The sequence below is a fragment of the Giraffa tippelskirchi genome, chromosome 12 (genome assembly GCF_054371585.1).
Source record: "Giraffa tippelskirchi isolate mGirTip1 chromosome 12, T2T-mGirTip1v1.2.pri, whole genome shotgun sequence".
Lineage (NCBI taxonomy): Eukaryota > Metazoa > Chordata > Mammalia > Artiodactyla > Giraffidae > Giraffa > Giraffa tippelskirchi.
Genome location: NC_137286.1, coordinates 131,227,678 through 131,255,382, shown reverse-complemented (window position 1 = coordinate 131,255,382; position 27,705 = coordinate 131,227,678). Strand labels below are relative to the sequence as shown.

The window sequence follows — 27,705 nt, the reverse complement described above, 5'->3', positions numbered from 1 at the left end:
CAATAGCCAGGACATGGAAGCAACCTAGATGTCCATCAGCAGATGAATGGATAAGAAAGCCATGGTACATATACACAATGGAATATTACTCAGCTATTAAAAAGAATGCATTTGAATCAGTTCTAATGAGGTGGATGAAACTGGAGCCTATTATACAGAGCAAAGTAAGTCAGAAAGAAAAACACCAATACAGTATATTAAGACATATATATGGAATTTAGAAAGATGGTAATGATGACCCTATATGCAAGACAGCAAAAGAGACACAGATGTAAAGAACAGACTGTTGGACTCTGTGGGAGAAGGTGAGGGTGGGATGATTTGAGAGAATAGCATTGAAACATGTATATTATCATATGTGAAATAGATTGCCAAGTCCAGGTTCAATGCATGAGGCAGGGTGCTCAGGGCTGGTGCACTGGGATCACCCTGAGGGATGAGATGGGGAGGGAGGTGGGAGGGAGGGTCAGGATGGGGAACACATGTACACCCATGGCTGATTCATGTCAATGTATGGCAAAAACCACCACAATATTGTAAAGTAATTAGCCTCCAATTAAAAGAAAAAAAACAAAAAGAAAAGAATATCTGTATCCCCAAGTAAATATGTGGCTTAAAAGCTTTTTCAGTGCTCTAGAATCAGTTATAACTATGACTTAAACATTTCTCTGGGGACATGGACACTGTATCCCAAGAAAATAAAAAGTATAAAAGTCAAATTCTGATGTTTTGTTGCACTTACACATCAATTTATATACACCACAAACAGATTACCAAATACAAAATAATCAGAACATATTAAATATACAGACGTTACATAAAGTTATATTTTATTTATGATCTTCAAGGTTATCATTAAAATTGTATTCTTCAGCATTATAAATGCAGAGAGAATAGGAGATTTCTTCACAGATTCTACTAATTTTCTGATAGCTACTGGAGATTGCATGTGTGTTTAAATTAACTTTATACTTTACCTTGTTTTATTCTTATATCTCTGTTCCAAAATAGATCAGAGTTGTCTGAGTAGTTCATACATTTCAATTTTAGGTAAACATGCTTTGAGATAGTTCATTAAAGAAAAGAAAACAAAAAAATTATGCAACCAAAACATGCAGTTTCAATTGGACATAAAATGCATCTCAAAGCTCTGTGTCAGCCTGGGAAAACAAAGAAATGTTATGTTAAAATGTGATGAAGCTCTCATCAGAATACAAAGAGCAATATTGTGGGAGATAATATTTTTGCTGGTATTCAAGCTGCAGAGAAAACTCTCATGTGGACAGTGCCAGAGGCCAAGCCCAGACTGGCTATGATCATTTCCATCAAAGCCTCCACATAGAGGCATGTGACCACATGAGTCCACAGGCTGGTTCTCCTTGTGAAGCTGCAACGTGACTGGACATGCCTGATTCGTAGCCATAGTCACATAATTTGTAGTCCAGGAAACCAGAGGCCAAGGTAGCAGTTGTACCTGACATCTTAATCTTTGATTCAGGTCACACGGCTTGCTAAAGGTTGGAGTACCAGGTGACATGGCTGGAAGTATGAAAGCTTGGTAAGCTCCTCTTTGGGAAAGGGATATGACCATTCTTCTCCCAGGACAGGCAGAACCCCAGTGCCGCCAACAGAGCATGTCTGCTCTGGGGAACAGGGAGTCCTAAGGGGCCTGCACCCCTAAGCATGTGAGGCTTTGCTGAGAATTCATTATTTTAGCTCATCCCAATAAACTGTAACATTTATGAGATTTGTATGTGAGAATGCTCATTTCCTCCAGGCCTCCAATTGGGTTCTCTTTGAGACTAGTTCAGACACTACAATGAATGGAATAAATGGCATAACACATAATATTAGAGGCAATGGTTTTATGTTAACTGAAGCAAGAAAACACATGTAACTTTTTCTCATAAGGATATTAATAGGTGTTAGATGATAATAATAAATTTATGCATAAATCTTTTTAAAAGTCCTTGAACTTACAAGCTGAAACAGATTTTTGTTACCAAAACCCAGGACTTTTGATGTGCTGTTATGCATTATGATGGTAAACGTCTCAAATTTTTCAGAAACTTCCCTCACCTCACCTTCTGTCCCCACACTTCTCTACCAGGGAATTTACTAGGCTTGATCCTATATAGTTTATCACTTTGGAAAATGCTATTTTCAAACAAACATATTTTACATTTTTTGTGTAATTTGTGTAAAAAAATATTTACATATTTTGTGTACCGTGTCATAGCTGGTTGAAAGTAGCCCCATGTGAGATAAGGTATATTATGTGGAAAGCAACAGGGAGAAGGTGGGTAACTAGGCCTGTGAGAGGCTGACTTACCTGGGTACCTATTGAGGAATTTAGGCTGCTAGGGCCTAAGGAAACAGGCTTGTGCCTCTGATTGAATCAAGAACAGCAGAGAAGGAGGCAGGAGATGAGGAGAGACCTTTCCTGGAGTCAAAGAAGAGAAGACATTACAAATAGACATCTTGGTTTTGCCAGTTTCACCCTGAGTGCTGCTATTCAACTTAAAGAAATGAGACAAGAAAGTCTGAGAAAGTGCTGAGCAATGGATTGACCTTCATCAATGACACATGTAGGAAGGATAAAGCACGAACTTGAAATGGTCATTGTGAAGTGACTACAAATGGAGAAGACAACCACTAGGATACATTTTCTGTGGAGAAGTAAGGTAATGAATACATGCCTTTCAAAAGCAATCTTTGATAAATGTTATTTCCAAGATAAATATGAATTCCTAAGCTAATGCCCTTCATTTTAAAATGTTGTTAGAGCTTGGTTGCATGCAGTATGCAAGAGCACTATGTTAGCATTAAACGCCTCCAACAGACACACATACGTATGTATATTTGTATTTATACATATATATGCATTGTTTTGCTTTCTAGAATAACATAATTTTTCCATTAAAATTAAAAATTAAATGGGAAGTAAACCTACTAATTGATTTCATTGAGTAAACTATGTACACTTTACATATGTGTGTGTGTATTATATATACAGACAACTTAATAAAATTCAAATTTATTAAAATATTTAGTTTCCCAGAAAAATGAAGTATGGATTATACAGATTGCCTTGTTTAGTAATATATTCTTAATCACCCTTATGGAAGAAAGGGAAGAGGAATTAAAGAGCCTCTTGATAAAGGTGAAAGAAAAGAGTGAAAAAGCTGGCTTAAAACTCAACATTCAAAAAATGAAGATCATGGCATCCAGCCCCATGACTTCATGGCAAATAGATGGGGAAAAAATGGAAAGAGTGACAGACTTTATTTTCTTGGGATCCAAAATTATTGTGAATGGTGACTGCAGCCATGAAATTAAAAGATGCCTGCTCCTTGAAAGGAAAGCATGATAAACCTAGACAGTGTATTAAAAAGCAGACATATTACTTTGCCTACAAAAGTCCATATAGTCAAAGCTATGATTTTTCCAGTAGTCACGTACAGATGTGAGAGCTGGACAATAAAATAGGCTGAGCACTGAAGAACTGATGCCTTCAAACTGTAGTGCTGGAGAAGACTCTTGAGTGTCCCTCGGACAGCAAGGAAATCAAAACAGTCAATCCTAAAGGAAATCAATCCTGAATATCCATTGAAAGGACAGATGCTGAAAATGAAGCTCCAATACTTTGGTCACCTAATGTGAAGAGCTGAATCACTGGAAAAGACCCTGATGCTGGGAAAGATAGAAGGCAGGAGGAGAAGGGGACGACAGAGGATGAGATGGTTGAATGGCATCACTGACTCAAAGGACATGAGTTTGAGCAAGCTCTGGGAGATGGTGAAGGACAGGGAAGACTGGAGTGCTGCAGTCCATGAGATCGCAAAGAGTTGGACACGACTGAGTGACTGAACAACAAAATACGGTTTACATATTTAACTAAAACATAAGTAAAAGAGTGGATGTAACTTATAAAATAAATAATCTGAATAAAGATAATAGCTCAAGAAAACTTAGAGGCTAACTTATCCCCCCAAATGATTAAAAATAAAATGTTGATTTACTGCTGCGAATCATATAGTCATATTCAAGTTTTTATAACACTTCCGGTAAATTTGACAGTGTGTCTTTCTAGCTATAGCGTCACTGTTTATTTGATGATTTGGCGGAAAAAAAAATGTTTTGGGGAGATAGCAATTTAAAGATATTAATATGCATTCATATGTCTTTAATAAATTAAAATATACCCTGCTTTGATAGATAAATAGATCAATATATAGGTATTATTGGACATGAATTTGAGCAAACTCTGGAAGATAGTGGAGAAAAGAGGAGTCTGGTGTGCTACAGTCCATGGAGTCACAGAGTCAGAGATGACTTAGTGACTAAACAACAACAACAATGATAGGTATTAGAGATAGATTATATTCCCCTATTCAAATATTTTTACATTTTAAGGGGGAAACTTTAAAATCTGTTGCTATAAATAATATGCAAATTTGATATAGTATACAGATTAATCTTTTTGTTTTGACTGAAATCCCATTTACAGTTGACTTATAGATACACTTACTTATAGATATACTTACTTACTTGTAGATGTACTTACTTATTTATAGATATACTTACTATGTTAAGTAGTATGACATCCTATTTAGCAAGCTTGCAAAGTATTTTTCTCTGATAACTTTGACCTTAACAAACAGTCTGTGAAGATAACCACTGACCGAACTACTTTTTCTCCTGTAGGCTCTGAACCAGCTGATGGATTAAGAATGGGATCCCTGCGGAAGGGTAAATAGACTAGATATCAGTTTTCTGATTTGTGGCCAAGTGTTTCCTCACACTTTTCCCCAAGTCTAGATCTTGGGGTGACCCAGCCAAGCATTATGGGGATCTGCAGAGAGACAACTGCTGATTTAATCATTCCCCACGTGGGGTTGCAAAGAGTCAGAAACGTCTGAGGACTCACACACGCAGAGTGAGGAGAGAAACTCATGCGTGCTGAGAAAGACAGGTAAATTATACATCCTTCCTCCTAGATCCACCAGGGATATGGTTCTCAACCACCGCTCAACTAATTAAATCAGGATATCTGAGAGTGGGTATTTTTTAAACATCTCTTTGGTCATATGGGCTTCCTTCATAGCTCAGTTGGTAAAGAATCCACCTGCAATGTGGGAGACCCGGGTTTGATTCCTGGGTGGGGAAGATCTGCTGGAGAAGCGATAGGCTACCCACTGCAGTGTTCTTGGACTTCCCTTGTGGCTCAGCTGGTAAAGAATCCGCCTGCAATGTGGAAGACCTGGGTTCGATCCCTGGGCTGGGAAGATCCCCTGAAGAAGGTAAAGGCTACTCGCTCCACTATTCTGGCCTGAAGAATTCCATGGACTGTATAGTCCATGGGGTCGCAAAGAGTTGGACACGACTGAGTGACTTTCACTTGGTCATGGCATTTATGTGCAGCCAGAGGTGAGAAATTCTAAAAACAGAAACTCTCCAACCAGAACCTTACAATTTTTAACTGGTGAATTCCCACTCTAGGGACAAAGATGGAAATCCTGGAAGAAAAGAAAGTTTTTCCCATTTCATAGACTAGATTGTCACTCTGTTACTATGTTTAGGCTTCACTTCATGCTGCAGTAGAGAAATCTTGAGCAGATTTTCTGCAATAATTCTATGCATTATAACCAGTATTCATCTAAAACAAGCCCAAAGGAGTGTATATGTGTATTTATATATTTCAAGAAAGAATATTTTATATACTTGAATGGTTGCTACACATAGTTGAAAATACCTTTGAACTCAGGAGAAGCCTTGAAGTTCAAGACCATTGCTGAATCTGAGTATTTATATTACATAGATGATTGCTGAGATTCTTTCTAGCTCTACAACTTCACACCTCTTGTCATGTTCAAGACCCTCCTAATTCGATTTCAGTTTCCCTTTCTCTTCCAGCCTCACCTTTTTCTCTCCTTTCAAGATATTCTCTGATCTCCTCCATCTAGGTTTAACTATTACTGTTTATTTTTATTATCTGGATTTCTATCCTTAATCTTTCCCATTATGCCTTTAAATCACCTTTTAAATGTGTCACCCAGAAAGTGATCTACTCTCAGATAACATTAGTAGCTGATACAGTCCCTTTCTTGATCTTGTATTCAATTAAAATTGAAACAGATTTTATCCAAATTTTATTCCTTTATCCAAATGAATGAGCTTTACGTTCTCAGTGCAAGATTAGGAGAGAAGAAAATTTTAGAAAAGATGTTCTTCTCCAAACATTAATAAGTATGTGTTTAACGTATGTGTAAAATCACCTAGGGCTTTAAATGGGGGTTACCTTCCCATAATTAATCTAGTACTAGGACTCTCCCCATAAATATTCCTATCCCTTTCAGTACTGTAATTCAGTAACATAGATATCTTAATGTTGCCTCTAATCAGTATCTTTATTGCTACCTGTGATTTTTAATTTATTTCCCGTGGTTAGTTAATAACATCAAAACAGTTTCAAAAAACAATTTTATACATTATACAGCAATCTAAATTATATAATATTTAACCTATATGCAACATCTAAGGTTCATTAGGAAACGAAGATCTAAATCCAGGAACTAAAAGTCCCTGTATGTCAGAATGTGTTGGGACATTAGAAGCCACATAATTCAAAACAAATAAATTGTGTTCTATGGTGTGTGAGCAATTCAATTTATCCAGTCAATAAAGAATAATCCAGAGATGGAGTCAGAAGTATATTTCCTCTCAATTAACTGTTTTCTGGTTATTGGTTTCAGATTGTTTTCTGACAATTTGATGTTTCTAATAAATTGCATGCTACTGTGTTCAACTGTGCCCCTTCTACTCCACACTGCTGACAGATCTTTCTAAAAGGCAGATCATATCGTGTTACTCAGCTAACTGAAATCTTTATGCTGTTTCTCGTCATCTAAATAAATGATTTTCAACACTGGCTACACATCAGACCTGGAAAAAATTTGAAAGATATTGATACCCAGGCCCTTCCTTCCTTAAAGGTATTAAATATGAATCTTTAAGGTTAGGGTCAGACATAGTCATTTGGAATTTAGAAAGATGGTAACGATAACCCTATATGCGAGACAGCAAAAGAGACACAGATGTATAGAGCAGTCTTTTGGACTCTGGGAGAGGGCGAGGGTGGGAGGATTTGGGAGAATGGCATTGAAACATGTATATTATCATATGTGAAACAGATCGCCAGTCCAGGTTTGATGCATGAGACAGGGTGCTCAGGGCTGCTGCACTGGGATGACCCTGAGGGAGGGGATGGGGAGGGAGGTGGGAGGGGGTTCAGGATGGGGAACACATGTACACCCATGGCTGATTCATGTCAATGTATGGCAAAACCACTACAATATTGTAAAGTAATTAGCCTCCAGTTAAAATGAATAAATTTATTTAAAAAATAAAAAACAAAATTTAGGATCCCAGGATGATTCTAAATAGATTGACCCTGTGTACCCATGGCTTTCACATCTGCAGTTGGTTAGATACCAGAATGTGGAATCCACAGTTATGCAGAGTTGAATGTGCTATGCCATTTTATGTATGGAACTTGAGCATCTGAGGATTTTGGTATCTATGGGGATGGGGGGTGGTTATGAGGGTCTTGAAACTAATCCCCCTGATAATGATGCATGACTGACTATACAGTCATTCTTGAGAACAGTAGGCTAAATCCTCGAGTCCAGTTTCTCTAGCCTGGGATATATGCAGAATGCCCTCATCAGGTATTCTCTAATCTCCTAATCTCCTAATTCTCTTCCCAGTGGCACCACGTTCCCCCAAAGCACACAGACACATATATACACATCACATGCTGGGGTACACACATGAGGCTCAGACAGTTTTTCTTTCTTTTTTTTTTTTTTTACAATTCGATGCAGTTTCTCAAGATTTTAAGATCACAGTAATAGTAGTAGAATCTTATAAATATTTGCAGCTATTGTTATATTTTTCACACATGAAATGTAGTTGAGCCAAACATTTTGGAATTCATGAACGCTTTGGGCATTGAAGTCTTTTCTTTATGAATTATTATGTGAACTTACTTGATTTAACAAAAAATTTTATTAAAATTTTTGTTTTAAGAACAGTTTACAGTTCACAGCAAAATTGAGGGGAAGGTACAGAAATTTCCAATATACCACCTCCCGCACACATGTATAGACTCCCATGTGATCAAAATCCCCCACCAGAGTGGTACATTTGTTACAATTGATGAACCTACATTGACATATCGTTATTCCCCAAAGTTTGTAGTTTATGTTATTTTACTCTCAGTGTTGTACATTCTGTGTATTGGGATAAATATATAATGACATATGTTCATCATTATGGGCTTCCCTGGTGGCTCAGATGGTAAAGAATCTGCCTGTAATGTGGGAGACCTGGGTTTGATCCCTGTGTCTGTGTCGGGAAGATCCCCTGCAGGAGAGCATGGCAACCTACTCTAGTATCTTGCCTGGAAAATCCCATCAGAGGAGCTGGTGGCCTACCCAGGGGGTCACAAAGAGTTGGACAGGACTGAGCAACTAAGCAGAACACAGCACAACACATCCATCATTATGGTATCACAGAGTATTTTAATTGCCCCCCAAACTCCTCCATGTTCTGCTGTTCAACCCTCTGCTCCCCGTCAGACTCTGGCAATCACTGATCTTTTTTCTGTGTCTATTGTTTTCCTTTTCCATAATGTCATATAGTTGGAACTGTACAGTAAATTGCCTTTTCAACTAGCTTCTTTCACCCTCAGCTGCTTTGTAGTTGTTGTTCAGTTGAGTAGTCGACTCTTGGCAACTCTATGGACTATAGCACGCCAGGCTTCTCTGTCCTCCATGGGGTCTTCTCAACCCCAGGGATCAAACCCATGTTTCCTGCGGCTCCCACATTGTAGGCTGATTCTTTACTGCTGAGCCACCAAGGAAGCTGCTTTAAAACTCCTTAATGTTTCACAAATGAGCCTCAGATGAGAGTTAAAATCTAGGTGAATGTGATCAACATAAGTTCTGGATCATCGAGTTATTCAGGGAATCCTCAAAAGGACTCTGGTTTGTGCAGTTACCTCAGTTTTAGGGAGAAAAGCTGTGCCCCACCTACCGCTCCTCCTGCTGCATAGGGTCCCACCTGAACCTCACAGGAACAGGTATGCGCTAACCAGACCACATGTACACTCAAGAAGGACAGCCCACCTGACTCCTGGAGGAAATGACTCCTCCATGGATGAGGAAAGAACCACATTATGTTTCCTTGATCTGCCTGCAAATATCTGAGAACCACAAAGGAAGGAAAGACTAGCGTTCGTTTCTGGCATCCAACATGCCAGTAGAGTTCTGCTAGTCCTAGTTGTCTGCTGTGCTCCACAGGTCAGTTGGGATGAAATTCTCCAAGACTCATATCCCACTTCGATCTCGAATTAGCAAAGTGCTTTGTTAATAACACGTGCTATGTCACTAAGTCTTGTCTGGCTCTTTGAGACCTCATGGACTACAGCTGGCCAGGTTCTCCTGTCCATATGATTTTCCAGGCAAGACTACTGAAGTGGATTGTCATTTCCTCCTCCAGGATATTGACCTAGGTATTGAACCCTCATCTCCTGCATTAGCAGGAAGATTCTTTACCACTGTACTATCTGGGAAGCCTTGTTAATAATAGGCATCCAGTAATCACCGACTCAATGGACATAGGTTTGGGTGGACTCCAGGAGTTGGTGATGGACAGAGAGGCCTGGCGTGCTGCGGTTCATGGGGTCTCAAAGAGTCGGACACGACTGAGAGACTGAACTGAACTGAACTGAACTGAACTGAAACTTTGTTGAAAGATGGATGATCATAATAATAATAGCTACCATATATCAACTGCTTCCAATGGACCAGAAACTAAACTCCATTTTATACACCACTTTTATATTTTAATTCTTAGAAAAAACATAATTGAGTAGTATTATCTACATTATACTGATGAGAAAGTGGAAAGTAAGGAAGTTATGTAACTTGACCATGAAGATCATCATTATCATTGTAACTAATATTTATTGATTCTCCTTCTGCCAGTCTTACATATACAAACTAATTTAATTCTTACTACTACCACATGAGTTATGTACTAGTATCATCCAAATTTTGCAAATGACAAAATTGGGACAGAAAGATATCAACTTGCCCAAGGTCACTCAGCTGCTAAGTATCAGAGTCTGGGTTTTAACGGAGGTACCTTGACTTCAGAGCAGTGGTCTTTATTTATGATGTATTGGGTTGGCCAAAAAAGGTCATTTGGGTTTTCTGTAAGATGTTGTGGAAAAACTTGAATTAATGTTTTGGCCACCCAGTACTACACTGTTGTTTAAGCACAGGCCTGAGACTTTAATTCTCTTATTATCACCTAATATTTAATGATAATAATAACTATATGACTTTAAAAATTATTCCTTTTATATATTATTCCTTTTATATTATTCCTTTTATGTAACAATATTTGTAGCTTGTCTTGTGGTACGCAAAGTCTTGATAGCAAATATTTATCAAATGGATACATAGAAAAAGAAGCATGTCAAGGATATCACATATTAAAAAAATAAACAACTAAACATGAATTTTACTATGACCTGAGAAATAAAACAGAGAAGGCAATGGCACCCCACTCCAGTACTCTTGCCTGGAAAATCCCATGGATGGAGAAGCCTGGTAGGCTACAGTCCATGGGGTCACTAGGAGTCGGACACGACTGAGCGACTTCACTTCCACTTTTCACTTTATGCATTGGAGAAGGAAATGGCAACCCACTCCAGTATTCTTGCTGGGAGAATCCCAAGGACGGCGGAGCCTGGTGGGCTGCCGTCTATGGGGTCGCACAGAGTCGGACACGACTGAAGTGACTTAGTAGCAGCAGCAGCAGAGAAATAAAAAGAAATTTCATTAATTAAAACACTTGTAAAGACTACATTATATTAGTCCTTTGGAGAATGCTATTCATTTGCACATTGGTTCAAGGCCGTCAGCCTATATCAGGGAAATATTTTAAGAAACTGTCTCTATGAATCATGGTGGTTTTTTACTCATGGTTGCTGATGAGGTGGTTGTTTATAATATTTCACAATGTTTTCTTAATTGGAACCATTGGGGAAACATCTCTCTCATCTCATTTTCTTTAAAAGTTGTGCTTCCCCTGAGAAAATGACTTGCTTTAATCTTATGAACATATTTTTATTACTCCTTTACACTGGCTGCTAAAAATCACAAAGACAAATTGGTAGCAAACATCAAGCAAATACATAGGAAATCATAACGCACATTTGGTATGCTAACTTCATTACATACTATATTTTGCATTCCTACATTTATTTCATTATGAATGCTAAGCTATTTTTACAAGCTAAGACTGTGTTAATATAATGATTATTGTCCATATTAGCAGAGAAATTTGCCCCACTCTTGTTTGCCCTGGTTTGATAACTATTTCTGGAGACTGAAAGCACAGAGGGCCTAAAATAGAAATAACCAAAATGTGAAGGTTCTTGAACTGGCAGAATATAGGAAAAGGAAATGCTCTTCTGCTTAGAGGGACTAGGTGTGAAAGGACAACAAAACTCTATTTAAATAGCAAAAGCTGTGATCCTCACCTAGGCGTTAGTTGTTAAGTTCACAGACTCTGGTGACAGAACTTAAGGATTCAAACCCTGTCTCCCCTTCTTATTAAAGGATCCAAGTGAGTAACTTGACATCTTGTGTTTCAATTTCCACATCCGAGGCGATAATGATAGTTATCACTGGAGTTATCAATGGAGATAATGATAGTTTCTACTATATAAATTACTGCAATGATTAAATGACTTTATTAACAGACTTCTTAACTGTGCCCATCATATTGTAAGCATTATTAAAGTGTTAGATGTAATTGCTTGGTGGATTTACCATATTTATTGATATTATCAGGAATGATGTTAAGAGTAGGGATACAGAGTAAAAAGAACAAATGCTAAAGTCTCCAGCAAATGAAGAGGAATTACTGGGAAATAAGTTTATCATCACCCAGGGAGAAGTAACCAAGGAAAGTCCTTTAAGACAATGGTGTGCCTAGGGACTTCCTTGATGGTCAGTGGTTAAGGCTTTGTGTTCCAACGCAGAGGGTGAGGGTTCAAGCCCTGGCTGGGGAGCTAGGATCCCACATGCTGCAGGGCTAAGAAATCAAAACATAAAACAGAAGCAATATTGTAGAAAATTCATAATGACTTTAAAAATGGTCCACATCAAAAAAACAAAAATCTTAAAAAAAAAAAAGGACAATGTGTGCCTTGAAATACACAGGAATATAAAAAAAAACAAAACAGGTTGAAAGCCCCAACTGGACCAAGCTGGACAATACTCCCACCTCCATGTTCTGCTCTACATAGATGTGACAAAAGTCAAGCTTTTACCTCAGAGGGCAGTATTCCTTCAGAGTCCAGTTTTCCATTAAGGGAAGAATATAATGAAAACAGTTAAGTAAATTTTAGGGTTACTGGTATTTGCTGTTGCGTAACTATCAACCATCACTTCATGGCAAATAGATGGGGAAACACTGGAAACAGTGGCTGACTTTATTATTTAGGGCTTCAAAATCACTGCAGATGGTGATTGCAGCCATGAAATTAAAAGACGCTGACTCCTTGGAAGGAAAGTTATGACCAACCTAGACAGCATATTAAAAAGCAGAGACATTACTTTGCCAACAAAGGTCTGTCTAGTCAAGGCTATGGTTTTTCCAGTGGTCATGTATGGATGTGAGAGTTGGACTATAAAGAAAGCTGAGTGCTGAAGAATTGATGCTTTTGAACTGTGGTGTTGGAAAAGACTCTTGAGAGTCCCTTGGACTGCAATGAGATCAACCAGTCCATCCTAAAGGAGATCAGTCCTGGGTGTTCATTGGAAAGACTGATGTTGAAGCTGAAATTCCAATACTTTGGCCACCTGATTTGAAGAGCTGACTCATTTGAAAAGACCCTGATGCTGGGAAAGATTGAGGGCAGGCGAAGCAGGGGATGACAGAGGATGTGATGGTTGGATGGCATCACTGACTCAATGGACATGGGTTTGGGTAAACTCCGGGAGTTGGTGATGGACAGGGAGGCCTGGCGTGCTGCAGTTCATGGGGTCACAAAGAGTCGGACATGACTGAGCGAGTGAACTGAACTGAACTGAAATATCAACCAAAAGTTATAGTTTCCAACTGTCTTGTAGTCCCTCCATTCTCTGTACTCAGAGTTTGTATAGATGTTTCTGAATTATTTCAGTTCTTCCTAAATAATATCTTTTCCATTTTCACAGGATTTCAAGCCTCTTCTGAATAATGGCTGGATCCCCAAATTCTCCAGGTGCTTAAATCTTATGCCTTGTTGTTACTGTTGTGTGGTTGTGGTGGTTCAGTTGCTCCAACTCTTTGCAACCCCATAAACTGCAGCACACCAAGCTTCCCTGTCCTTCACCATCTACTGGAGTTTGCTCAAATTTATGTCCAATGAATCGGTGATGCCATCCAACCATCTCATCCTCTGTTGTCCCCTTCTCCTCCTGCCTTCAATATTTCCCAGCATCAGGGTATTTTCCAATGAGTCAGCTCTTCACATCAGATGGTCAAACTATTGGAGCTTCAGCTTCAGTATCAGTCCTTCCAATAAATATTCAGTCTTGATTGACTGCTTTGATCTCCTTGCAGCCCAAAGAACTCTCAAGAGTCTTATACATCATCACAATTCAAAGGCGTCAATTCTTTGGTGCTCAGCTTTCTTTATAGTCCAGCTCTCATGTATCATCCATACATGACTACTGGAAAAACCATAGCTTTGACTAGATGGACTTTTGATGGCAAAGTAATGTCTCTGCCCTTTAGTAAGCTCTCTAGGTTTGTCATAGCTTTTCTTCAAGGAGCAAGCGTCTTTTAGTTTCATGGCTGCAGTCACGGTGTGCAGTGACTTTGAAGTCCAAGAGAATAAAGTCTGTCACTGTTTCCATTTTTCCCCATCTATTTGCCATGAAGTGATGGGACTGGATGCCATGATCTTAGTTTTTTAATAGAGACTCCATATACTTTACTTTCTATACATGAAGTGGAAACCACAGTTTATTTTATACAGTCAGTGTCAATGTGGAAGAAACAATCCCTTCCACAGCCTACACTGGAATACTAGCAAGGGAATTATTGACACTAGCTACTGAGTTTCACCCTTTGGAGAAGATAGGCATTACTATGAAAATGCATCATCATCTAGAATGCCAGACATTATCAATAATACCACTTAATTTAGAAATCATCTTGAAGAAGAAGAGAAGCTAGAATATTTTATTATTGATTGGTTGGCATTCAACATATATATTCTTTTTTCCCCTTCATATAAAAGTAAGTTGAGGGAGAAAACAAGTGGGTTCACATGAATTTTAATTGGTGTTTGGGGAAAAAAATCAAAGATGTTGGAAATATCTCAGATACTTAGAGGTGGTCACTACTCAGTATCTTCCATTTCACTGTAATGATCATTAAATGGATCCTTAAGGTCTTGCAATAAAGGGAATTCTATAACTCCATCTTAAGTATGGAGTTAAAACAAAGCTTTACCTCAGAGGCTTTCAGGGAACCAGCATTCTCAAGAAAGCTAGATTTTACCTGATGCAAGAAAGTATATAAAAGCTAAACAAATTTGAAGATAATAGAGGTCTTAGGGTTATTTCGTAGGAATTTCAGAGAGTTCAGTGGAAAGGCTTTTTAGAGCTCTGAGTAGAGGATATACACAGAAAAGTAAAATCTGGGTGCTCTGGGGGCTTGTGCCTTCTGGAAATTGGATATGAATGGCCATAAGTCATAATGAGATTGGTCTTGAAAACTAAAGGAAGGTAGTATATCAATTCAAGCTAGATGAATGATTACTTAGCTTCATGAAATGGGGCTTCTAAAGAACTACTCCCTCCAAGGACCTGGATTGGTTTTGGACAAGGGAGAAGGACAGTCTAATGGAACATGTGGTAAGATAAAGACCTCTGATACTGTTCACAGGCAGCCAAAGATAGCTCGGCAGAAAGATGAGAAAGATGCTAAGTGATAATTCTCCAGAAAGCTGTTTTTCTCTTCTGTTCATGTTGTTAAAATGAAGGGTGTAAGTGAAGTGGATTTTTCCAGTGATGGATTAGAGGATATGGCATAAATGGATATGTTACTGAAAAGTTGCCCAATGATGAAGCAGATGCCTTGCTTTTAGTAAGTTTGCTGTCAGCTGGAAAGAAAGCAAGAATGTCATGAAAAGACTTCTATAAGTCAAGTAACAAAGGGTGCTAATACTCTAGGAATAGCATGGCATGGGTCTGAAATGGAGCTCACGTGTTAAAGAAGTTGAGCGGTCAAAGTGGCTGGAGTCCAAAGACGAAGTTGTGAAGATAAATGTGAAAGAGTTAGAGGTGATAGGCAGAGGCTTTGTCTCAAGAGTGGTTTTAAGCCATGAAAGCATCTTCAACACTGGGTTAAAATTATGTTTGTTTTATAGGGGTCAGAGGTTTAGGTAGAACAATTATAAGGCTGTGACAATAGTCTAGTTTAGAGGAGCTTGCAATAATTGTGGAATTAGGCTGTCACCTGTAATGACCCTGCCCAATGACTCACGTCCTGTAGGATGTCTATATAGTCCTCACAATTTCTTTAAATTCTTGAAGACTTAGATTCTGATGTCATTTTTGGACTTGGGCCCTGATGCTGTAGGAGCTTCCCAGGTGGCACTAGTGGTAAAAAACTTGCCTGCCAATGCAGGAGACATAAGAGACTCAGGTTTGATCCCTCGGTCAGGAAAGTCCCTTGGAGGAGAACATGGCAACCCACTCCTGTATTCTTGCTCAGAGAATTCCATGGACAGAGGAGCCTCGTGGGCTACAGTCGATTGGGTTGCAAAGAGTTGTACATGACAAGTGACTTAGCACACACGCACTACTGCTGTGGGGTGTTTAAGTTGTTACACTGGACACCACTGAACTCTCCTCTGCCCCAAGGTTCCATAGCCATGTGGTACAGCTCACTTTCTATGCTTTCTTCAATAAAACAGGCACACAAGGCAGTTTTCAGTTGGTAATCTCTGCAGAGGCTTTTTGGTAATGCAAAGAGTGGTTCACCATATAGTAAAAAACCTAAAATAGAATTAGGCATCATTGTGTCTGAAAGCAGTTGACCACTCAGCCCAATAGCTAGAAATTGTATAGTGAGTGGTGTTTCCCTGTGAGTTTCAGACTATACCTAGCCTCAGCCCCTCAGTATCTCTTGCATCTCCCAGTTCTTTAGATTGCTTTCAAACCCCTGCATTGGATGAATTTCATATGCAGAACATTTTAGTTGTCCTTTGGTCACTATTTTATTATCTTTTCATTTAATAGATATATTTAACTTAACAAAGCAATCTACACCAGAGAAAAAATTATGACAACATTTTGTGCAGGGAGAATTGTGACCATTTGTGTGGTTTTAAACAGCATGTTTTTTGCACCCTAAAAAAACAGAGTAGAACAAGATGGCAGAGGAGTAGGTAGATGTGGAGTACGTCTCTCTCCACGGATACATCAGGGATATACCTTCAGACACAGAAGTGCATGCAGAACACCAGCTGAGAGCAGACAGGAGTACCTGACCAGAGGAAAAGAATATATACAACCATGCAAAACTCGGTAGGGTGAAGAAACAAGAGGACAAAACAGGAATGTTAGTAGGACTGGACCTGCCTTCGGTGGGTGGGGGAACTGAGGCAGGGGTCCGATCCCCACATCAGGGCAATTGCCTGAGTCAGAGGAGGAACATTTAAGGCTGAGAGTGAAACAGCGGATCTGTGGCAGCCTAAGTGGCATGAGAATCAGACAGTCCTTGCCGTAGCCATACATACCCTGGACAGGGACACAGGTCCCCTGGAAGACACGGCTGCTGGGAGTTGGAGTTTAGTGAATGTGGAGCAATCCCAGTGCGAGGGCTGCTGTTGACTGTGGAGAGACAGATCAAGGGGACGTGAGGGAGGAGACTGTGGTGGGAAATGCCTGTGGAGGAAAGCTGGGCAGCCATGGAAGCAAGGTGATACTGCTGAGTCATGTGGAGGGGGTGGAGCCATCATCATAGCCTCTTTCTCTCCACAGGCCAGCTTCAGGCAGCTGAACAATAGAGAGGCTGGCCCATCAAATGCCTGACATGCTGAACTACAGAGTAGGACCCCATCCAGGGCGCCCCTTTGAGTGCTTGATGCACCGATCTACAGGGTAGGACCCCAGTCCGGGAGCACCCCTTTGTGTGCCTGACGTGCTGAACAACAGAGAAGGACCCCAGGCAAGGGAGCCCTCTAAGTGCCTGAACGGGCGGAGTTACTGAGAAAGACTGGCCAAAGAGGCCTTCTGATCACCAGCTACAAGAGTCTTGAAAAAGACTGATAGAGCGGTAACTCCCACAGCAGAGGCAGTCCGTGTCCCTGCACACTTGGCGCCACCAGGGTCCCCGCAAGCCAAGCAGCTGCATCACCTTCATGCTCAACTCTCACTGGGGCAGAGCTGCCACAGGCAAAAAAAAAAAAAAAAAAGTCTTGCTTCTATGCGTGCAGGGTCGCCTAGGTAATTTCCGACTCTTTGCGACCCTGTAGACTGTGGCCTGCCAGGATTCTCTGTCGGGGTTGGGGGTGGCGCGGGGGGTTCTCCAGGCAAGAATACTGGAGTGTATTGGCCAATACTGGTTGCCATACCCTTCTAGAGCCCTATATTTCCTGCTGCCCTAGCTGCCAACTCCCCTGAGTACCTGGTGCTGCCAGAACCCCTGTGACCCAAGCAGCTGCACCACCTCCACACCTGGCCCTCACAGGGGCAAACCCAATTCCTCCAGGGCAGCCTCAGGAGGAAACCTTAGTGGACGACCCACATGTAGAGGTGGAAATACAACCACAGTTGAAACCCAGGGGCAGTGTGGCTAAGGAAGAAGACCCAAAACCTTCCCACCAGCTATACAAGCTGCAGATTAAATCCACATGTTCAACTAGGCAGATTCTGTGTCTATGAAGTGTCTAAAAGGTCATTGAGAGCTCCCACAAAAGAAAATGCACTAGTCGTGATAGCTGTGGAGATTGGAGGCAAGAATACACAGGAGCAGGCCCAGATTAGAACCTGAGCCATCCCCACAGCAGGTCCAGAGATCAGCACAGTCTTGGAAAACATCCTAGGAAGATGAGGTGGACTGTGACTCCGAGCGAGGGAAAGGACTCTGATAGCAATGACTCAAGAAAAACATTTATTATACTTATATCTTGACTTGTTCTGCAGATTATTTTGGATTTTTTTCCTTTATTTTTCCTTTTTTCCCCCCTCTGTTGTAGTTGTTGATTTATTGGTACTATGAAATTTAATTAAGTTTTGAGCTTCTTTTTTTTTTTCTCAGTCATATTTTTTATTGTTGTTATAAACCTCTGCCTCTACGTTGTGCTTTTGCATTTCTGTGGAGTGTGCCGGGAGAAATATCAATAACCTCAGATATGCAGATGACACCACCCTTATGGCAGAAAGTGAAGAGGAACTAAAAAGCCTCTTGAAAGTGAAAGAGGAGAGTGAAAAAGTTGGCTTAAAGCTCAGCGTTCAGAAAACTAAGATCATGGCATCTGGTCCCATCACTTCATGGGAAATAGATGGGGAAACAGTGGGAACAGTGTCAGACTTTATTTTTTTGGGCTCCAAAATCACTGCTGATGGTGATTGCAACCATGAAATTAAAAGACGCTTACTCCTTGGAAGGAAGGTTATGGCCAACCTAGATAGCATATTTAAAAGCAGAGGTATTACTTTGCCAACAAAAGTCCGTCTAGTCAAGGCTATGGTTTTTCCAGTGGTCATGTATGGGTGTGAGAGTTGGACTGTGAAGAAAGCTGAGCGCCGCAGAACTGATGATTTTAAACTGTGGTGTTGGAGAAGACTCTTGAGAGTCCCTTGGACTGCAAGGAGATCCAATCAATCCATCCTAAAGGAGATCAATCCTGGGTGTTCATTGGAAGGACTGGTGTTGAAGCTGAAACTCCAATACTTTGACCACCTCATGCGAAGAGTTGACTCATTGGAAAAGAGCCTAATGCTGGGTAGGATTAGGGGCAGGAGGAGAAGGGGACGACAGAGGATGAGATGGTTGGATGGCATCACTGACTCGATGGACATGGGTTTGGGTAGACTCCAGGAGTTGGTGATGGACAGAGGCCTGGAGTGCTGCAATTCATGGGGTCGCAAAGAGTCGGACACGACTAAGTGACTGAACTGAACTAGAGTGTTCCCTTTTTCTTTTTTTAACTTTTCTCTTTTTTTTATTTTCATTTTGTAGTTTTTAAACTTATTATTATTTTTTCTACATTTATTCTTTGTTTTTCCTACTGTTCTTTTCCCCTTGCAGCTAATTTTTAATGTATTTAAATCTTCTTTATCTACCTCTATTTAACTTTGCATGTCTATTCTTTCTTTTCTTTTTTTCATTTCCTCTCAACATATTTGTTAGTTTCATTTTCATTGCTTTATACCCCAAACTGCACCTTGCTTTAGTTTTGTTTTCCAGTTTGTGTTTTAGTTAGTTTTGTTCTTGTAGATAAAATATTCGGTTTCCTTTGTTTGCTGGATCAATCTAATTGTACTTTATTTTTGTTGCACTGTTTTGATTTTGCTTGAGTGTATATGTATATGTGTATATTCAGGCACACTTTTTATTGTTGTTATAAACCTCTGCCTCTATGTTGGGCTTTTGCAGTTCTGTGGAGTTTCCTTTTTTCTTTCTTCTTTTTTTTTTTTCTTCTTTTCTTTTCTCTTTTTTATAATTTTAATTTTTACTTTTTTAAACCTATTATATTTTTCTACATTTACGCCTTTGTTTGCCTTTCCTACTATTCTTTTCCCTTTGCAGTTAATCTTTACTTTATAGAAATCTTCTTCATCTACCTCTATTTAACTTTGCATATCTATTCTTTCTTTCTTTTCCTTCTTTCCTTTCCTCTCAACATATCTGTTAGTTTTGTTTTCATTGCTTTATTCCCCCCTTGCTTTAGTTTTCGTTTCCAGTTTGTGCTTTAGTTAGTTTTGTTCTTAACTGGTAAATATAATTTTTCATTTCCTTTGTTTCCTGGGTCAATCTACTGTACTGTATTTTTGTTGTACTGTTTCGACTTTGCTCATGAGTGTGTATGTATATGTGTATATTCCATTATTTTAATTATTATTTGCCTGATTTTGTAACTACCATTTGTCTGGGGTTCATCTTTGGTTTCTCGCTTTTGGATATTTGTTTTAATCTCACTTAATGCCATAACAAACCACTTGTGGCATCTTCATTCCTGACCAGAGATCAAGCCCTGAGCCTTTGGAGTGAGAGCACTGACTCCAAGACCCTAGACCAGAGAACTAACCCTAGGGAGTATCAAATAGTGAGAACTCACACAAAGGAAACCACTTGAATACAAGACCCAGCATCACCCAGCCACCAGTAGCAGACGGGATTACCACCTCACTCAGCCTTGCCCATCAGAGGGAAAACAAACAAACAAACACACAAACAAAAGCTCAACACAAATCTCACCCTATATGAAGCTGACACAAACCACTGGACCAACCTTAGGAGGGAAGAAACCAAAAAGAAGAAAGAATTCAATCTTGAAGCCTGGGAAAAGGAGTCTTTAAACACAATAAGTTAAAAAAAATGAAGGGTTGTGTTAAGCTTTTGGAGAGGGTGTGGAGAAAAGGGAATGCTCTTGCACTGTTGGTGGGAATGTATATTGATACAGCCGCTATGGAAGATAGTATGAAGATTCCTTAAAGAACTAGGAATAAAACCACCATATGACCCAGCAATCCCACTCCTAGGAATATACCCTGAGGAGACCAAAATTGAAAAAGACACATGTATCCCATTGTTCATTGAAGCACTATTTACAATAGCTAGAACATGGAAACAACCTAGATGTCCATCAATAGATGAATGGATAAAGAAGTTGTGGTACATAAATACAATGGACTATCACTCAACCATAAAAAGAAACGCATTTGAGTCACTTCTGATGAGGTGGATGAACCTAGAACCTATTATACAGAGTGAAGTGAGTCAGAAAGAGAAAGATGAACATCGTATTCTAATACATACATGTGGAATCTAGAAAAATGGTACTGAAGAATTTATTTACAGGGCAGCAATGGAGAAACAGACATAGAGAATAGACTTATAGACATGGGAAGAGGGAAGGAGAGGGTGAGATGTATGGAAAGAGTAACATGGAAGCTTACATTACCATATGTAAAATAGGTAGCCAATGGGAATTTGCTGTATGGCTCAGGAAACTCAAACAGGGGCTCTATATCAATCTGGAGGGGTGGGATGGGGTGGGAGGTGCGAGGGAGTTTCAAAATGGAGAGGATTATGTATACCTATGGCTGATTCATGTAGAGGTTTGACAGAAAACAACATAATTCTGCGAAGCAATTATCCTTCAATAAAAAATAAATTAAAAAGAAAAAAGTAGTAAATACAACAACAACAAAAAACACAGACAACTAATATCACTAGCTCCATGAAATTAAAAGATGCCTTGCTCCTTGGAAGAAAAGCTCTGACAAACCTAGACGTGTATTAAAAACCAGAGACAACGCTTTGCTGACAAAGGTCCATATAGTCAAAGCTATGGTTTTTCTAGTAGTCATGTACAGATGTGAGAGTTGGACCATAAAGAAGGATGAGTATTGAAGAATTGATGTTTTTGAACTGTGGTGCTAGAGAAGACTCTTGAGAGTTCCTTGGACATCAAGGAGATCAAACCAGTCAATCCTAAAGGAAATCAACCCTGAATACTCATTGGAAGTACTGATGCTGAAACTGAAGCTCCAATACTTTGGCTACCTGATGCAAAGGATCATTTGAAAAGACCCTGACAATGGGAAAGACTGAAGACGGGAGAAGGGGACGAGAGAGGATGAGATTGTTGGATAGCATCACTGACTCAATGGACATGAGTTTGAGCAAACTCCAAGAGATAGTGAAGGACAGGGAAGCCTAGTGTGCAGCACTCCATGGGATCGCAAGGAGTTAGACACAACTTATCAACTCAACAAAAACAACAAAATATCACTCATGAAGAAAATAAAACATCAGAGAAGTTTTCCAATAGAGATCAGGAGTTATATTCAAGTGGTATAAATCAAATCGAGTTTATCCTTACGTGCTAATGTCTGGGCAATTTTCCAATGCCATAAAAATTCAATAAATTTATAAACTATTACCAGAACACGCAGCTTCTTTTTTAAAGTGTGCATGAAATTTTTTTACTAAACATGTGAAAAATTAATAACTGCGATTGCTGTTTTTTATAATTACTTTGATTTTTATTCTTTGGTCAAAATATAGTGATATGGGAGAAATAAGGATAGATGGGAAAAATAAAACTAGACTTTAAAAAAAAGATTGCTTTAAGATCTGCTGCTGAGATGAGAGATGGAGGAGCTTAGCCTAAAGTAAGTGCATTTGTTTCTGTCACTGCTCATAAATCTAGTTATACTTTTCTTTCACTTCATTTTGAACTTTCAAGACTAGAAAAGTTTCACTAAGATAACAGAGTATATTTTAGGTATCTTTTAAAGCAGCTTTCTAGGTAGAAATATTAACAAGTGTATTTTTAAATAACATGGACCCCTTTGTTAAACAAACTGGATTCACCAACAAATTCATTTATCTTTGTTTAAATTCACTGTCTTCTGGAGAAACATATTTGTTTTCCAGCGCCAATTATGCTTTTGAGGGCTTGAATGAGCCATTCATTCCATAATAAATCTTTTGGGTGGCTTTGTTGGAGAAACCACTTAGGAATAGAACAGTTTATTTTGGCCGAATTCAGGATTCATTCAAGCAGTACTGGTTTTAGGAATTGCTGTGCATTTTTGAGTAGGTACCTATCAAAATATATGATAAAATAGTTTGTAATCCATTTTTGATAGGATCCACCTGAACATAAATTGTTTCTATTCAATCTACTGAATTTATCTCATAAATACTGGTGAAATCATTGATTTAACCTATAATTTATTGTACATACCATTAGAATCAGTCCACAAGGGGGCTCCCTTGCTTTAATTTTCAGAATTTCCTTTAAAATGGATTATGATACTTTTGAAGTTGTTTTTTTTTTTTTTTTTTTTAATCTTTGCAGAGGAATTTAATCAACCAATTTTGAATGCACCAGAAACTCTCAAATGTATTAATGGGTCACATTAACCTGAAAGAAAGAAGTGCAGCCTCCACACTCTCTGGGGCATCTCATTTTCCTTAGCAAAAACTTTCTTTACCAAATGTCATCTTGTTAGTCAACGATGACAAAATTGTGCTTCTCTAAGTTGTGCAGAGCCAACTGTATCAATGATTACATAAACACTATGAGACAAATAACATAATTTCAATGCTTAAATTCTGTGAGACTTTCATGGTTTCCCTGTGTCAGACTGCTGTTTCAAATGGGCAGATAGGTACTGTAGATGCATCGTTTTTGTAACGTGAGTCTGTGAAAAAGTATCCCTCTTTGTTTCTTCTATAAAATAGGACTCTAGGATCTTTGAAAATATGTACTCATATGTATTTGTTAGATTCTTTCTCACAAATCCCACTGTTAATTCAATTTAATTCGAAAGAAATCTCTTGAGTGCTGGCTTCATCAAAAATACTGTTTTAAAAGTCAGATGGGTCTTATAGATGGGGAAGAAATTATGTCCCCAGGAGGCTTAGAGTTTCCTAGTAAAGAGTGAAATAGAACCACCGTATGGCAAAACGATGAAGGTGCTGAATAATACAAGGAGGTCTGCATCTTGATAAGGTAGAAACAAAGAGCACGCATTTGTTAGGTTTAAATATATCCAGCATCACATAATTTGATATTTCTTAATTGAATATTTGTTGCTTATTTGCCTTACGCCACTCACAATGATGAATATCTTTTGTGCATCCTCTCAAATAATTGTCATACTGAACCATGTGGTGGGTATGATCATTAGCCTACATTTTAGGCTTCAGTGGGGCACTGGATGACCCAGTGGTGCCCAGTTTGGCCTCTAGGTGGTGAGCAAGTCTCTTTTTGGTTATGAAGCAGAAGTCACTGTTTTGTTCCATTCACTGCTATCCTGTTGTTGTTGTTTAGTCACTCAGTTGTATCCGACTCTTGTGACCCCATGGACTGTAGCCCGCCTGGCTCCTCTGTCCATGGGATTTCCCAGGCAAGAATACTGGAGTGGGTAGCCATTCCCTTCTTCAGGGGATCTTCCTGACCCAGGGATCAAACCTGGGTTTTTGGCAATGCAGATGGATTCTCAACACTCTGAGTCCACTAAAAATGTATCTGACAAACAGTTGGTCATTCCATGGGCTGTAGTTTGTCAGCTCTTAATGTAGGTTCTTTGACCTCTGTTACGTATCTTCTTTCTTGTTTCTTACCTATTCCAGTATTTAGGAAGTGACACTTCGTGGTTCATAACAAACCAGATACTCTGGGAATATATAAGCAGGTCTTAATATTTACATTAGGATCTTTTTTGCTTATGTAAGATATTGACAAAGGGGATGAGTTCATTATCGGTGCTTTAGTCTATTTCTTTTGAAGGCAGTGGTTCTTTTATGAGCACCACTCACTATATGGGAAGAGTTTCTCCAGTCTCACATTTCAAGTTCATAATAGATCTTGAAATGAGTGATAGTTACCTCTCAGGTAGAAAAGATTAAAGCAGAGGTTTTCAGTTTAAATATTTGCTTGTCCCAGAATACTTTCATTACCAGAACCATTTAAAAATACAACAAAAACAACAAAAAATCTGCTTCAAACTCTTCTTAATTTATATAACTTAGCAAGAAATAGTATTAGCCCAAGTATACACAGTTCTTAAAGAACTAAGGTTTAGTCATCTGAATTGTGCAAATACTGTTACTGTCATTCTCTACTCCCTGATTCCTGCATCCCTTCCATCAGGTCTTTACTGTGCTAAATGTCCATGCAGCAAAGATAGAATCACAACAATCCTGAAGAAGAGAGATCCTTGAAGAGATATCCCTGTTGTCTAACTGGGTTTTCTAATACCTAGCTCCTCTATTTCCTGACTTATTAATGTTTGGTCTATCATGATGATTATTTTTATGTATCAACTTGACCAAGCCATGAGGTGGCCAGATATTTGGTCAGACATAATTCTGGTTGCTTCTGTGAAGGTTCTTTTGAATGAGTGTAAAATTTAAGTCAGTAGACCACGTGAAGCAGATCGCCTTCCTCAGTGTGACTGGGCCCATTCAATCAGTTAAAAGCTTGAACAGAACAAAAAGGCCATCTCTCCACCAAACAAGAGAGAATATTTCCTGTCTCATAGCCTCTAAACTGGGACATTGGCTTTTTTCTTGCATTTGGACTAGAACTAAAACTTCCTGGATCTTAAGCCTGTCAGAACTTCAGACTGAAATTACTCCATCCACTCTCTTGATTTTTAGGTCTTTAGACCTCGACTGGAACTAAACCAGTGACTCTGTTGGGTTTCCAACTTGCCAACTCACCCTGTAGATGCTGAGACTGGAAAACATCCATAATTGCATGTGTCAATTCCTTATAATAAATCTCCTTATATATAAGTACACAGTATATACCTACACACACATTCTATAGGCATCCTATTGGTTCTCTGCATGTATGCATGCTAAATCACTTCAGTCATGTCCAACCATTTTTGACCTTACCGACTGTCACCTGCCAGGCTCCTCTGTCCATGGGATTTTCCAGGCAAGAATACTAGAGTAGGTTGCCATTTCCTACTCCAGGGGATCTTCCCCACCCAGGGATTGAACCTGTGTCTCTTTTGTTTCCTGAATTGGCAGGCAGGTTCTTTACCACTAGCACCACCTGGGAAGCTCACCCGGTTCTCTGAAGAAGCCTGACTGATACACACAGACATATATATGGTATATATGTGTGATATCAGTGAGTACCCAGCTCCCTGAACTAGCAGTCCAGAAACTTTCCTTTACTCTCTGTGGCTGGCCTACGGATATTGACAATGGGGGCCTCCTTCTGCTTTAACTTTGAATTCAATGAACTATACACATCTTTGGCTGTCTGCTGCAACTGAAGCTTGAGATTCTTGTTCTACTATAGGAGTATAGGGAGATTTCTGAGTATAGGGAGGGAACATACTTCTTCCACAGCTGAGTTTATAACAGGGGAGGAAGATGTGGCTGACATTTCAAACTGAACATCACTGAGTTTTCTAAATACATTCTGATAAGCCTGAATGATGAAAATGTTTTATGTAATATTTAGGTTTTTATAGAAAACATTTTTCAAAACATTTTTCAAAATACAGAGACATTCAATCTTCCACACAATTCACTAATGACTCTTGGAATATGATATCAATGCAATTTTTAAAGAAAGAGTTGCTGTGCTTCTTTTTGGCTTGTTACCCAATTTCTTTAGGTTTGGATTGATTTTTTTTTTTACGTTTCTGGCTTTTACACATATGCTAATTTGTTTGATTTCTTTAATGGATGAAAAAGAAGACATTAAAATGTGCTGACATTAATGATGAGGTTGAAGAAACCAAGGCATCTGGTTTACATAAGGTTCTATTGAAATGTCTGGGATGAAAGAAGCAGATTGTATTTCAAGGCTTTTTGGAAAACAAGACATAAATCTTTACTTGATAAGAGGAACAAATCAATAGAAAACAAAACACATTTATATGTTTCTGATAACACTACAAATGGGGACTAGAACAATAGGTTAACCTATTGTTCAAGAAGAGCCATTCAACCTTGTTGTGCACAGCAAATATAATTCAGGAACTTTGATAATTTTGAAAGTGCTTCTATTTTTTAAGTACCTCTAACCCCTCTTTTATGAGTTGAAAATATGGTACATTTTCTTATTTTTAACACCATTAAATTTCCCTGCAAAGTGCTGAAACAAACAGAAAAAGAACACAGTGTCTCTACTTAAAACTGAGGGAAATCTACTCTGACATTTATAGTTGCTAGACAAAGTCATCTTTTTGTAGAGTAAGAAAACACTAGAAAATATTGAATGGTTACAATGAGGAAAGAAGAAACAATTACTGTGACCCAATCTACTGAATATTAAATCAACAGGTCAGGATGAAGAGTTATGGCCCCACAGATTTTATATACAATGAAGCAAATTTCTATCCAATCTTGAACTTGACTTATGTCTTTATTTGTAATGAAAGCTTCTCTTTGTGTTATATTCCCTTTCCCATGTTTAGTGAAGGATTCCTTCCTTACTTTTTTTTTTCTTCCTTTTTACAGATCTACTAAAAAATCCCAATGATTTGCTGCTTGAAACAGAATCTGGCATCATGAAGGTATGAATTCCTCACTGCAACTCTTACAGTTCTGTGCTATCAGTAGAAATAGTAAATCTCTGGTTTAGCAAGTAATCACACATAAAAGCAGAGAAAGGCATGGATGGATCCTATATTCCTCCTCTCAGACTCATTAGAATTTAGCCTTGCTAAATCAGGCTCTACCATCAGATTTTAAAGTGAAACTTGGACATCCCATTTGGAGATAGACTTGGAGAATATCTTGTGTCCTTTGCATATTATAATAAGACATAGAATTATTCCTGGTCACATAGCATACGCTTATTTCCTCTGGTCTGACATTGTTGGATATCTCACTGAAAGGTATTTAGAA

The 27,705-nt window shown here is 38.9% G+C and overlaps 1 long non-coding RNA gene across 2 annotated transcripts in view; it reads left to right on the top strand.

The window, feature by feature from the left end:
- LOC145530205 (uncharacterized) overlaps window positions 1–27,371 on the top strand; it is a 441,959-nt gene extending 414,588 nt beyond the window's left edge. The window contains exons 3-4 of one of the 2 annotated variants that reach the window (XR_014071552.1): window positions 4,708–4,752; window positions 27,316–27,371. This is a non-coding gene — a long non-coding RNA (uncharacterized LOC145530205). Of the gene's footprint in view, window positions 1–4,707; window positions 4,976–13,301; window positions 17,558–27,315 lie in introns of those variants that run through there. The other variant, XR_014071551.1, reaches the window with a different exon arrangement.
- Window positions 27,372–27,705: the final 334 nt, after the last annotated feature.